Below are 10,340 nucleotides of genomic sequence, written 5' to 3'. Positions count from 1 at the left end.
GGACTCTCTCCAACCTGGTAGAGTGTACCAACTCTAAAACCAATTGAGATAGCTTCCTTGAAGCTCTTCTTCCACATGAGTACCTTTCCATCAGAGAAAGTTACATTGAAACCTTTGTCTTCCATGGCAGATACAGACACAATGTTTTTCTTCAATTTGGGTACATAGAGTGCATCTTGTAGATGGAGGACTTGTCCTTGAGACAAGTGGAGGGTCACAGTCCCCGTCCCCTTCACAGGATAAGTGGCATTATCCCCAAGGATAATTTCTAGATTAGTATCCCTTTCAACCATGTCAGAAAGTGATTCCTTGAATCCGGTGATGTGTCTTGAGGAACCACTATCGATTAGCCAGACATCCATAGTGTCGGGCGGAGATGCAGCTGAGAGAGCAGATATTAGAATATACTCATTTCTTTTATTAACAACATTAGACTCGTCATACCTGGTATTTCTGGTCCTTTTAGAAGGTGGATTGTTTCCTTCAAAGTGAGCCTTCCTCTTTCCTTTGGATTTGTCATTTCTTCGATTCCCATTCCTTCGGTTGTTGTTGTTGTCGTCACTATCGGGAGAATTCTTCTGGAAGGGGCATTCTCTAGCATAGTGTCCAGTCCTATGGCAGGTGAAACATTTACCCTTCTTCTTTTGAGTCTTAGTCCTTCCTTTGTCCTTGGAACCACCAGAGTTCTTCTTTCGGGAATGAGCAACATAGGCAGCATTTCTTTCATTATCAAATTCCTTCATCCTTGTTTCTTCTTGCATACATCTAGACAGAAGCTCATCAAAGTTAGGGATGGTATTATTGTTGAGAATGGTAGTTGTGAATACTTTCCATTCATGTGGAAGTCCTCCAAGTGTGGTGAGAACCATCTCACGATCAGCTATTGTCTCCCCAATAGCTAGCAGATGGTTCCTGGTTTCGGTCAACTTCATAAAGAAAGTTTGAATAGACTCGTCTCGGCCCTTCTTCATATTCTTCAACTTGTTCTTGAGGAATAACACTTGGTTCACATTGTTTACTCGGAACATAAGTATCAGTTTGTCATACATCTCCTTGGATGTGCCTAGTTCAGATATGTAGGCAACCAGACTCTTATTTATGGATTCCCTGATCAGCAGCTTTGCTCTGATTTCTCCCTTCTTATACTTGTGTTTAACAGCAGCAGAGGCATTTGATGGAGGTTCTTGAATCTTCCCCGTCACATGATCTAGGAGATCATGATCTTCTAATTTGAGATCTAATAACATCTTCCAGGCATGGAAGTCATCACTTCCAGTCAGCTTGTCATTCTCCCTGAATTCAAGCTTAGAGGAATCCATTTCCTTCGATGATGATTTCTATAGATAGAGTTTGTCTTCACCTCAGCTCCGATACCATGTAAAGTTTTGTAGATGTTCTATTCTAAGAGAAATTTCACTTTTCTCATAGCAATCATACAAGTAGATAAGCAAAATGCAGATAGAACATATAAGCAGATCTTACAGAAGACAAATCAGAAATAAGAAAAATGTATGTGTTCGTTTCGGCGGTCAACAGGATGCTTCAACCAGCAAAGTCTCCTTTGGTCAGCCAGCCGAGCATGTGTCACAACAACCCTCCAACCAGTAGATGAGTCAACCCAAGTCAGTTCTACAAAAGTCAATGTTGTCCTGAAAAGTCAACGCAGGGGCAGCAAGCTAAAAGTCAACACAGTAGCAAAATGGTCAACCCTTTGACCTCGATTTTTGTGCCAGGTTGTACGGCCTTCAAAAATCGAACCTCCCACAAGTTTTCAGCTTGTTTGGACCAAGCATTGACCAAAGTCAACGCTGGTCAAACTTCTGCGAAACCCTAGCAGCAGAAACCCTAGCAGCAGAAAAATCCTCTTCGTCCTTCCCACGTGTGGCTGAAATTCGTCCTCTAGGTAGCTCGTACTTTTTAGGATGAGAGAGGAAGATGTGAGTTGTGTTGTGATCAAATTCTCTCCAACTTTTCCTGTATATATATCCATCAATGAGGGTGTGTGACACATCTGTTGGGCATGTGAGCCTACATTACAAAACTGGCTAACCTTGCACATATAATTTATTAAGAGTAATAAATTCAAAATATAAGTTCTGCTCATCGGATTAAGACTATTTTTATATGGATTTTACACCTTTCAGAAAGAGGAATCCAACAAAAATATTAGCTTCTTAATCTGAGCATCAGAACATGGAGTTTGGACCTAGTTGTCCAAATTTAACACTATAGTTACAGATCATGGATCGCATTTTCGCAATCACATGATGGTTGAATTAGCTTCCAAGCTAAGGCTATCTCACGACAGCTCTACCCCGCATTATCCGCAAGCCAACGGACAAGTTGAAGCAATTAACAAGGTCCTGAAGCGTATGTTGCAAAGGATGATCGGGGTTCACAAAAGAAGGTGGCACCTAATTCTATACTCAGCCTTGTGGGCTTACCAAAAATCGGTAAAGAACGCGACTGGGTTCACACCTTTCCAACTGCTGTATGGCCTGGAAGTAGTCTTACCAATCCAGTGCGAAATTTCGTCGCTTAAACTCACAATTGACCTCCTTCCCGGAACTTCGGAGGAGAAGAGGCTCGTTTCTTGGAATTAATCCAATTGGATAAAACCCATCGTGATGTCGCTTTGGCCAACGAAGCCCATAAGAAATGAGTCAAGGCGCAGTTCGAAAAAAATGTCAAACCCTGTGTCTTCTCAGAAGGTGACTTGGTCTTGCTTTATGACCAAGAATCCGATAAATTGGGAGCAGGTAAATTTAACTCCTTATGGATGGGCCCCTATATTGTTAAACATGTGTTAGCAAAAGGAGCCTACGAGTTAATGGATTATGACGAAATTCCACTGGCGCAACCCCGTAACGGGTTGTACCTCAAGCGTTACTATGCTTAAATAGTAACCTGTATGCTTTTGTTGTATTTTGTTTTCGCTAAAGTGTTTTTTTTGGTCGAGTGATCCACCTTTTTTCATATGTCAAACCTTCTGGAGACATGTGTTGGATATGCCGACGGAGCGAGTCGTAGTTTGCGAAACCTATCCTCCGCAGCCTGGCCATTTTTTATCCAAGCGGCGAGTTAGTAAGTTTCAGAGGTGTGTGGATTGGGCAATCAACGAATAACATCGCTGAGTATAGCGCGTTGATAGAACTACTCTCTGATGCCATCGCCCGTGGTATACGCCGACTAATCGTCAGGCTAGACTCACAGCTCGTAATACTACAACTCAATGGTATATATTTCGTTCACAATCCAGCTATTTATCGCATGTTCCTAAGGGTTAAGATTTTGGAAAGACAATTTGATTCAATTGAATACCAGCATATTTCCAGAAACTTAAACACATTAACCGACTCATTAGCAAATTATGTGTTAGATAGACATTTGCAACATTTATAAAAAGAGACACATCATCAATGTTGTACATATGGATCATATAACTCAACCAGAATAAAACTCGAAAATCAAAATATATATATGCGAGTTGTTTATCGTTCATACATAATTTTCTGTAACCAAGACAAAAATCGGTCATATGACCCAAAAACTCAAAATTCTAGGGGGCACCCTAGCCTAGTGATGCTCATGATAGCACGTCACGGCCTGTGCAATCATGCGCAAGAGACGAGTCCATCGTCTAGTCACGCTAGTAGTATGCCGCTGCAACTGTAAAGGTAACTCATCAATCCTCACATCAGGAATGCTGAGAGTAAGGCTCTCAACCTGCTCCTGCACAGCTGTAAGGGTCTCGACTACATCAAGGTCGCGGAGAATAACTCTCCCAGCAGTCTCCCCTGCTGGGGCAGCAACTGGCGCTCTCAGACGAACTGTTGGGCGAGCAGGACCAACATTTGCATGCACACATGAGTTTGATTAAAGTATTGATAGAATAAAGCACAAGGACATTATAAATAAGAATAGTAAATAGTAATATGGTCAAAGATTTTACCAATAGCGCCCCACTGTTCGCCGTCCGGCAGTACCAAGTCCGGATCACCTCGGAAATCCATACCAACATATGGATACTCGGAATAGACCATCTCCTAATGCTTGAACCACCTGAAGAAGGTATCAGTGAAAGAAATCTGAGATTGACCAGCATGCCTAGACATGTGATCCACCCATCTCTGCATGTGTGGCTCGGTAGGAGAAGGAAAGTCGAGTGTGATATACTGAGGCTGCATCAGTGGTATTTTCTCCAAGGCAAAGGCAGTCAGAATAGAACCGAATCCAAAGTTCTTCAGCTTCCCGTCCTTTACCTTATTCAACTGAATTTTCATCTGAAGAAGTATTGCATCACACCAGTTGAATACTTTTGGTTGGAGACACTCCAAGGCGTGCTGCACATAAGATCTGTTGGCAACATGTAGAGATGCGCTACCGTCCATCCTACAAATAGTATATAGAATGGACCTGAGAGACCTGTCAGTAATCTCACGGATAATAACCTTGCCGTCTCTACTTGGCTGGGATCCCTCCCTGCAATACTGGCAGACATAATCCCTCACGGAGCCATTCCCTCGGGCCAAACCAAACAAAGAAATGGGGGCACCCCGCCTCGACAAACCAGTCAAGAAGTAAATGTCTACCACGATCAAAGGGATGGATTTGCTCCTGATCTGAAATACTTGATTAATAGGATCCCAAGCATCAAGCATATACTGCAGTAAAGAGATATGTGCTCTCATACTAGAGATACGAAAGAACTTCAGCAGGCCACAGTTCCGCAGCGCGTTCACCGTGACAGGGTCATGGAGGGCAATCATGTCCTCCTCTTCATGTTCTTGTTCTCGCCATGTGAGGGTCATTTTGCTCAAAAGTCCCTGCAAAACAAACAAGAGAAAGAGTAAGCTCCTGGATTTGATGAGAAACTGGCAAAATTTCATCAAAAACTGTGCAATAGAACTGCTTTTCTGTGATCAACGCAATTGGCAAGTGTCCTACCTGCGTTGAAGGTCAAACTACCTTAAGGAAGCTTGACATTCAACGCAGGTTTTGAATGGACTGCCTGTGCTGATGGCAGAGCGCCCTAGCAAAACCCCAGGGGCTCGTGGGAACAGGAAAATAGGCATAGAATAGAAAAAGGAAACCATGAAAAGAAAGAGCTAGAGTTTAGCTCCTACCTGGTCCAGACGGCGCCGAAAATCGTCCGCAGAATCTCCCAGAATCAGCTGGTGAAAATCAAGGAGGAAGAGGCACCTCCAAAGCTCCAACAAATGAAGTTCAAATGAAATGGTAAAATGAGAGGTAAAAACACCTTTTAATTACTTTTTACGTAGTTCAAAGCGAAATATTAGGGTTATATTCTCATTTCCATGCAAATGTTATTCATTTCCAACTAGTTTGATGCAACAATTGAGGATACAATACTATCTTTGAAAAGAGCAAAGCTAGTCATGGTAAAAATCAAAATTTGACCATATAATATCGAGAAGTTTTAGCATAAAGTTCATGCTCGTTAAAAAATAAACGCAAGATCCGAGCAGTTTTAGCGCATAGTTCAAGCTCGTTAAAAAATAAACATAAGATCGAGCAAGTGTTTCAGTCCGCGTTTAAACTCGTTAAAAAATGAACTATCTCGGTAAATAACCACTGTGAATGTAATATAATCAGCCGTTAAAGCCTTGGTCGTGTTTGCACCGTCACCTCCACTTTTCATTTGGCCGATCATTCACCTCCATATGATTGTTTACCCATTTTGAGGAACCGCTGCGAAGAGTGATTACACCTAGCCATCCTTGTGACACTGTCGTGATTGGAAAATTCCAACATGTACCTGGAATCAGCTGCTAACCCTGTTTATCACTCGTTCCTCAAAAGACGAGTCTTCTTTAAGCTCTTTTCAATTGACTCGTAAAATATGAAAAGATTTGCCGAGTTTTGGCCTTCCAGCTTGTTAAAGAGACCGAAAGAGCTATCCGTCCTCTAGATTTTAATCTTTTTGGACCTGAGGGATTATTGCACAAAAAGATCGAGCGCTTGTTTTATTCGGCTCGTTAAAACTATCGAAAACTCATCCCTTCTGTATTGCTTTATACTTTTTCGGACTTAAGGGATTAGATGATGAAAAAGGAATTTTGGAGTTAACTTTATGAACCTTTTCATACTCTCTAAAAATGAAAAGGACCGAGTTATCCTTGTCGTTAGAATTGTTAAAATTATTAAATAGCGAGAAACTTGTCTTTAGACGAGAACGAGTTTCACTATCGCTACGCTCGTTAAAACATAGCGATGGGCTTGCCCCAAGGGTAGGTTATAAAACAAGCATACGTTATCCTCCTCAAGCTTGACAAAAATAAAGAGGTACTGGTCAGCAATGACTGGGGAAAAATTGGGAGAAACTAAAGAAAACTTTGATGGTAGCAAGTCGCTCTTGAACATGACACTTTTCCTCCGTACCACAATCGGGTTGGGTTGTTTCATTCACCGGTCACATCCATGGTCTCGCCATGCCATCCATATTTGGGGTAATGCTACAAATCCATCATATGAGTGTCGCCATATGTCCAAGAGAAGTCGTTCAGAAAGAGTCAACCGTGTCCCATCCACTACCATACATTATCCTTCATCCATTCATGACCGCCACCCTGAATCATATGTCACAGGTCATTTTCACCTCCATTAAAATCATTAGCTCTGTTTCGTGTCACTGATGTGGGATTCATTAAGGCCCTCCTGTGACGGATCGCTTCTTGTCGACATTAGCTCATTATCCAGGAAGTTGATCTAGGAACAACCCCTTCAGTACTTTGAAGCTTGCATGCCACAATGGCAAGTTTCTCACTTCCGGTGACAGGTATACATCAATGACCTTCAACTGAAAGATTTTGTGTGGTGTTCGACGCCAAGTCCTTTATTCACACCACGTGAATTGTACTGCAGTACCTTGAGGGTCATTATCATTATCGGTGATTCCTCTCGCACTTGTTAACGGTTTACATCATTGACCGGTAATCAAGCGATGTCTTTCCATGTTCGACTTCAGAACAATTCTCACATGGATCGACTTGTACTTAGAGTGAAGATCGAACGATTTTGAAGACCCCGGATCTAGTTTCATCCATCTGGGTTGCGATATATATTCAGGAAAGATAAAGACATTGACATGTACATCACTGCAGCAGATAATCATCCTACTCAAAGGATGATAATTTCATCAAAATTATCAGTCTACCATCAGATGATTGTTTGTTCTATGTACAAAAAAATGTATTTATAAAGCTGAGCATGGGAATGCCCGCCTCAGCTAGATCATGAAAGCAGAATGAAAAATAATGTATTGTATTATATCTTATTAAAGGTCTCCTCCCAGCATTGGATGAACTTCGGATCCCCCTGATAAAGCATTTCGCCTGATAAACAACCTCATACTTTAGGGGGCAACTGTTATAGACATTTTTTTGCCTTACAGCATTGAGCATGAAACGTCCATAATCTAAGGGATCCAAAGTCCCTAAACATGTTGTTCCTACCCCTAGAGGAACAAGGCTAACGAACCACAGCAATTCACAAAAGTTCTCCACCTGAAACTGCTCAGAAACAAGTCAATTCAGGATCATTTCAGTGGCTACACTAGCTGTTTGCGCTGAATGTCAAAGCCAACATTGGCTACCTGCGTTGAATTTCAACTGGAACAAAGGCTACCTGCGCTGAACGAGAGTGGACAAGTGGCAGGCTCATTTCGCAAGGTGTCAAGACCCAGGAAGCTTCCAAAATGACACTTGCCTCAGGGAATTCGATTGGTGATGAGTAAGAGGTTCCAAATCTCCAAGTGGACTCAAGAACTGATAGAGGGAGAGGAAACTAGTCAGATCTCAAGCTGACTCATCCTCTCTCCAAACATCTATATATGGATCTCTCCTCCATGAGATCTAGAGGCTGGAATTTTCTTATTGCAAAGAATTGCTTTTGGTTTGAGACTGGAATCATTGGGTGCTTAATGCTTTGAAGGGGTTGAAGATAGGAATTCCATTTGCTGGGAAGGAGATGCTGGATTGGAGCCCTCTGGGTTGTATCTCTTCCTGAACCTTGTTATTCATCAATAAAGCTATCTTGGTTTCTCCTATATGCTATTGTATTTTTATGTATGAATGTATTAGTGTATTTGGTTTATTTCTAATCCTAAACTAGTTATGAATGTGAACATCTGTCTTTGTGTAGTGTTCTTCTCTCGTCTCAAGTAGTTGTTCTCTTGTCGCAAGTAGCTGTTCTCTTGTGATCTTGCAGGAAGTTGTAGCTGGATAAGCAAGACGTCAAGTAGCCGTGAACACCCAAAGAGAAGGGATATTGGATCGAGGGACAAACGGAAGACACCAGTAAGTCTGTTGATCTCTCTTCTTTCACATTTCATAAAGGAAGAAACCTGTATAGTTGTACTCGTTTGTTGCTAAGGAACTGTCACACCTTAGGTGGATAGGATCGTCCTACATAGGAATTTTTCCCCACAACGTGGATGATACAAATGAAAAGACCTCCTTTCTATATATATGAGTCTAAGGGGTCATAACATAATCAGAGCCGACATAACAATAATAATGTAAGGGCACAATAATAACAATAGTGGGCTTCTATGGGGCACAATACTAACAATATGGTCACTACATGGGTACATCAATATAATAAGTGGGTTGTACTAATAACAATAATGGGTTAAACTAATAGTATAGGGGCCTAACATGCCCCTTGCCTTCAAAAAGAATTGTCCTCAACGCTTGAGTAGCTCTTCATGCTTCTATATAAAATTCTTGTCCTCCCATGTGGAATCTTGAACGGGTAAGTTCTTCCACTTGATGAGATACTTTGAAATTGATCGATTTCATAGTTGGCGGGTTCTTGTTTCTTAATCCCTTGCTTCGTTTATCCAATCTGGTTGGATAATAGAAATAGCACAAAAAAATGCTTCCACATCCTCATCCTTGAAGAGTCCTCCCATTTGGTAAGGTTTCCATTTTTTAAGTGCATGTAGTATTGCTAGCATTTCCTTCTCATAAATAGCTTGCTTGAGATGTAGCAGTAAAAATACCCAGTCACCTACATCAAAACATTTTTCACTACAATGTTGATCTACCTGTTGGTTCGTTTGTTTTTGCACTGAAGTGGAATTATCCTTTAAAATTTGGAGAACTTGTTGTTGCTACTGGATGTGATATTTCACTGCTTGAACCTTTTTCTTCTTGATATGTCCTTCTATCTCTAGAGTTTGAGTGGTAATTTTTTCCAATCCTTTACAAGATATGGTCGGATTTGTTTCTTGATGCTCGATGTGATCTTTCACTTCTTGAACATTTTTCTTCTTGATATGTCCTTCTATCTTGATAGTTTGAGGAGTGGTAATTTCGATCAATGAATTACAAGATGTGGTTGGAGTCATTTCTTCTTTCTTGATGTGATCTTTCACTTCTTGCACCTTTTTCTTCTTAATATGTCCTTCTATCTTGAGAGTTTGAGGAGTGGTAATTCTTGCCAATGCTTTACAAGATATGGTCTGATTCATTTCTTCTTTCTCTAGGGTGGGATCTTGGTGTATATCTTCTTCGTTTGATGTTTCTGTATCCTTTTCTTCCTCCTCTTCATATGTATGTAAAATAATTTCTTCTCAGCACAATTATGACCTTTAGTGCATTTGATATCACAATTGTAACAAAGACCTTTTTCTCTCTTTTCTTCCAATTGTTGTGGTGTAACCCTTGTAGGTTGTGGAAGGCTAGGAGAAACAACACTTCCATCTTTATAGTTGTGATCAGTATGCTTCCTGGTTTCAATAATGTTTCTTTCCACTATGTCACAAAGCCATTTTACTCTTTCCAATTGTTGTGGTGTTGCTCTAAACAAGGTGTTGCTCTTTGTATCCTCATAATGTGCTATCATTTCCTCCTTGGAAATTGACCACCTAACAAGTTTTTTACAAGAACAAAGCCCTTCATACCATAAAAATTGATCCGGTTCTAAATATGAAGATGCAATACATACCTTTTGTAACAGTGGTACACCATGTAGATCAAAATATTGGTCCATCTGAAGCATCCAATTTACCGGATCCTTGCCATCAAACTTCCTCATCTTGCTTTTTCTTGATTTTAGGAGCTCGATATTGAAATGACTGTAACTTTGTACTTTCGAATCTTTAAGTTCTGAAATTGCGACTTGGAGTAGCCCTCTGTGTCCTCTTTCCAATGCCACCAATCTAATCCAAATTGGATTCTCCAAGAAAGAGTCATGCACGATCTCCCAAGATGACCTTATTATAGACCTTTCCAGAAGAGCGAAATTATATGAAGTGCCACATGTCACTGTTTCAACCTTTTGCACTGAAAAATATATACAAGAAACTACAATCT

The sequence above is a fragment of the Pinus tabuliformis genome, chromosome 2_2, assembly GCF_031772625.1.
Source record: "Pinus tabuliformis cultivar Carrire ecotype Pingquan chromosome 2_2, CPIR1, whole genome shotgun sequence".
Taxonomy (NCBI): Eukaryota; Viridiplantae; Streptophyta; class Pinopsida; order Pinales; family Pinaceae; genus Pinus; species Pinus tabuliformis.
The sequence above is the reverse complement of the archived record's forward strand: the minus strand, read 5'-3'. Positions refer to the sequence as shown.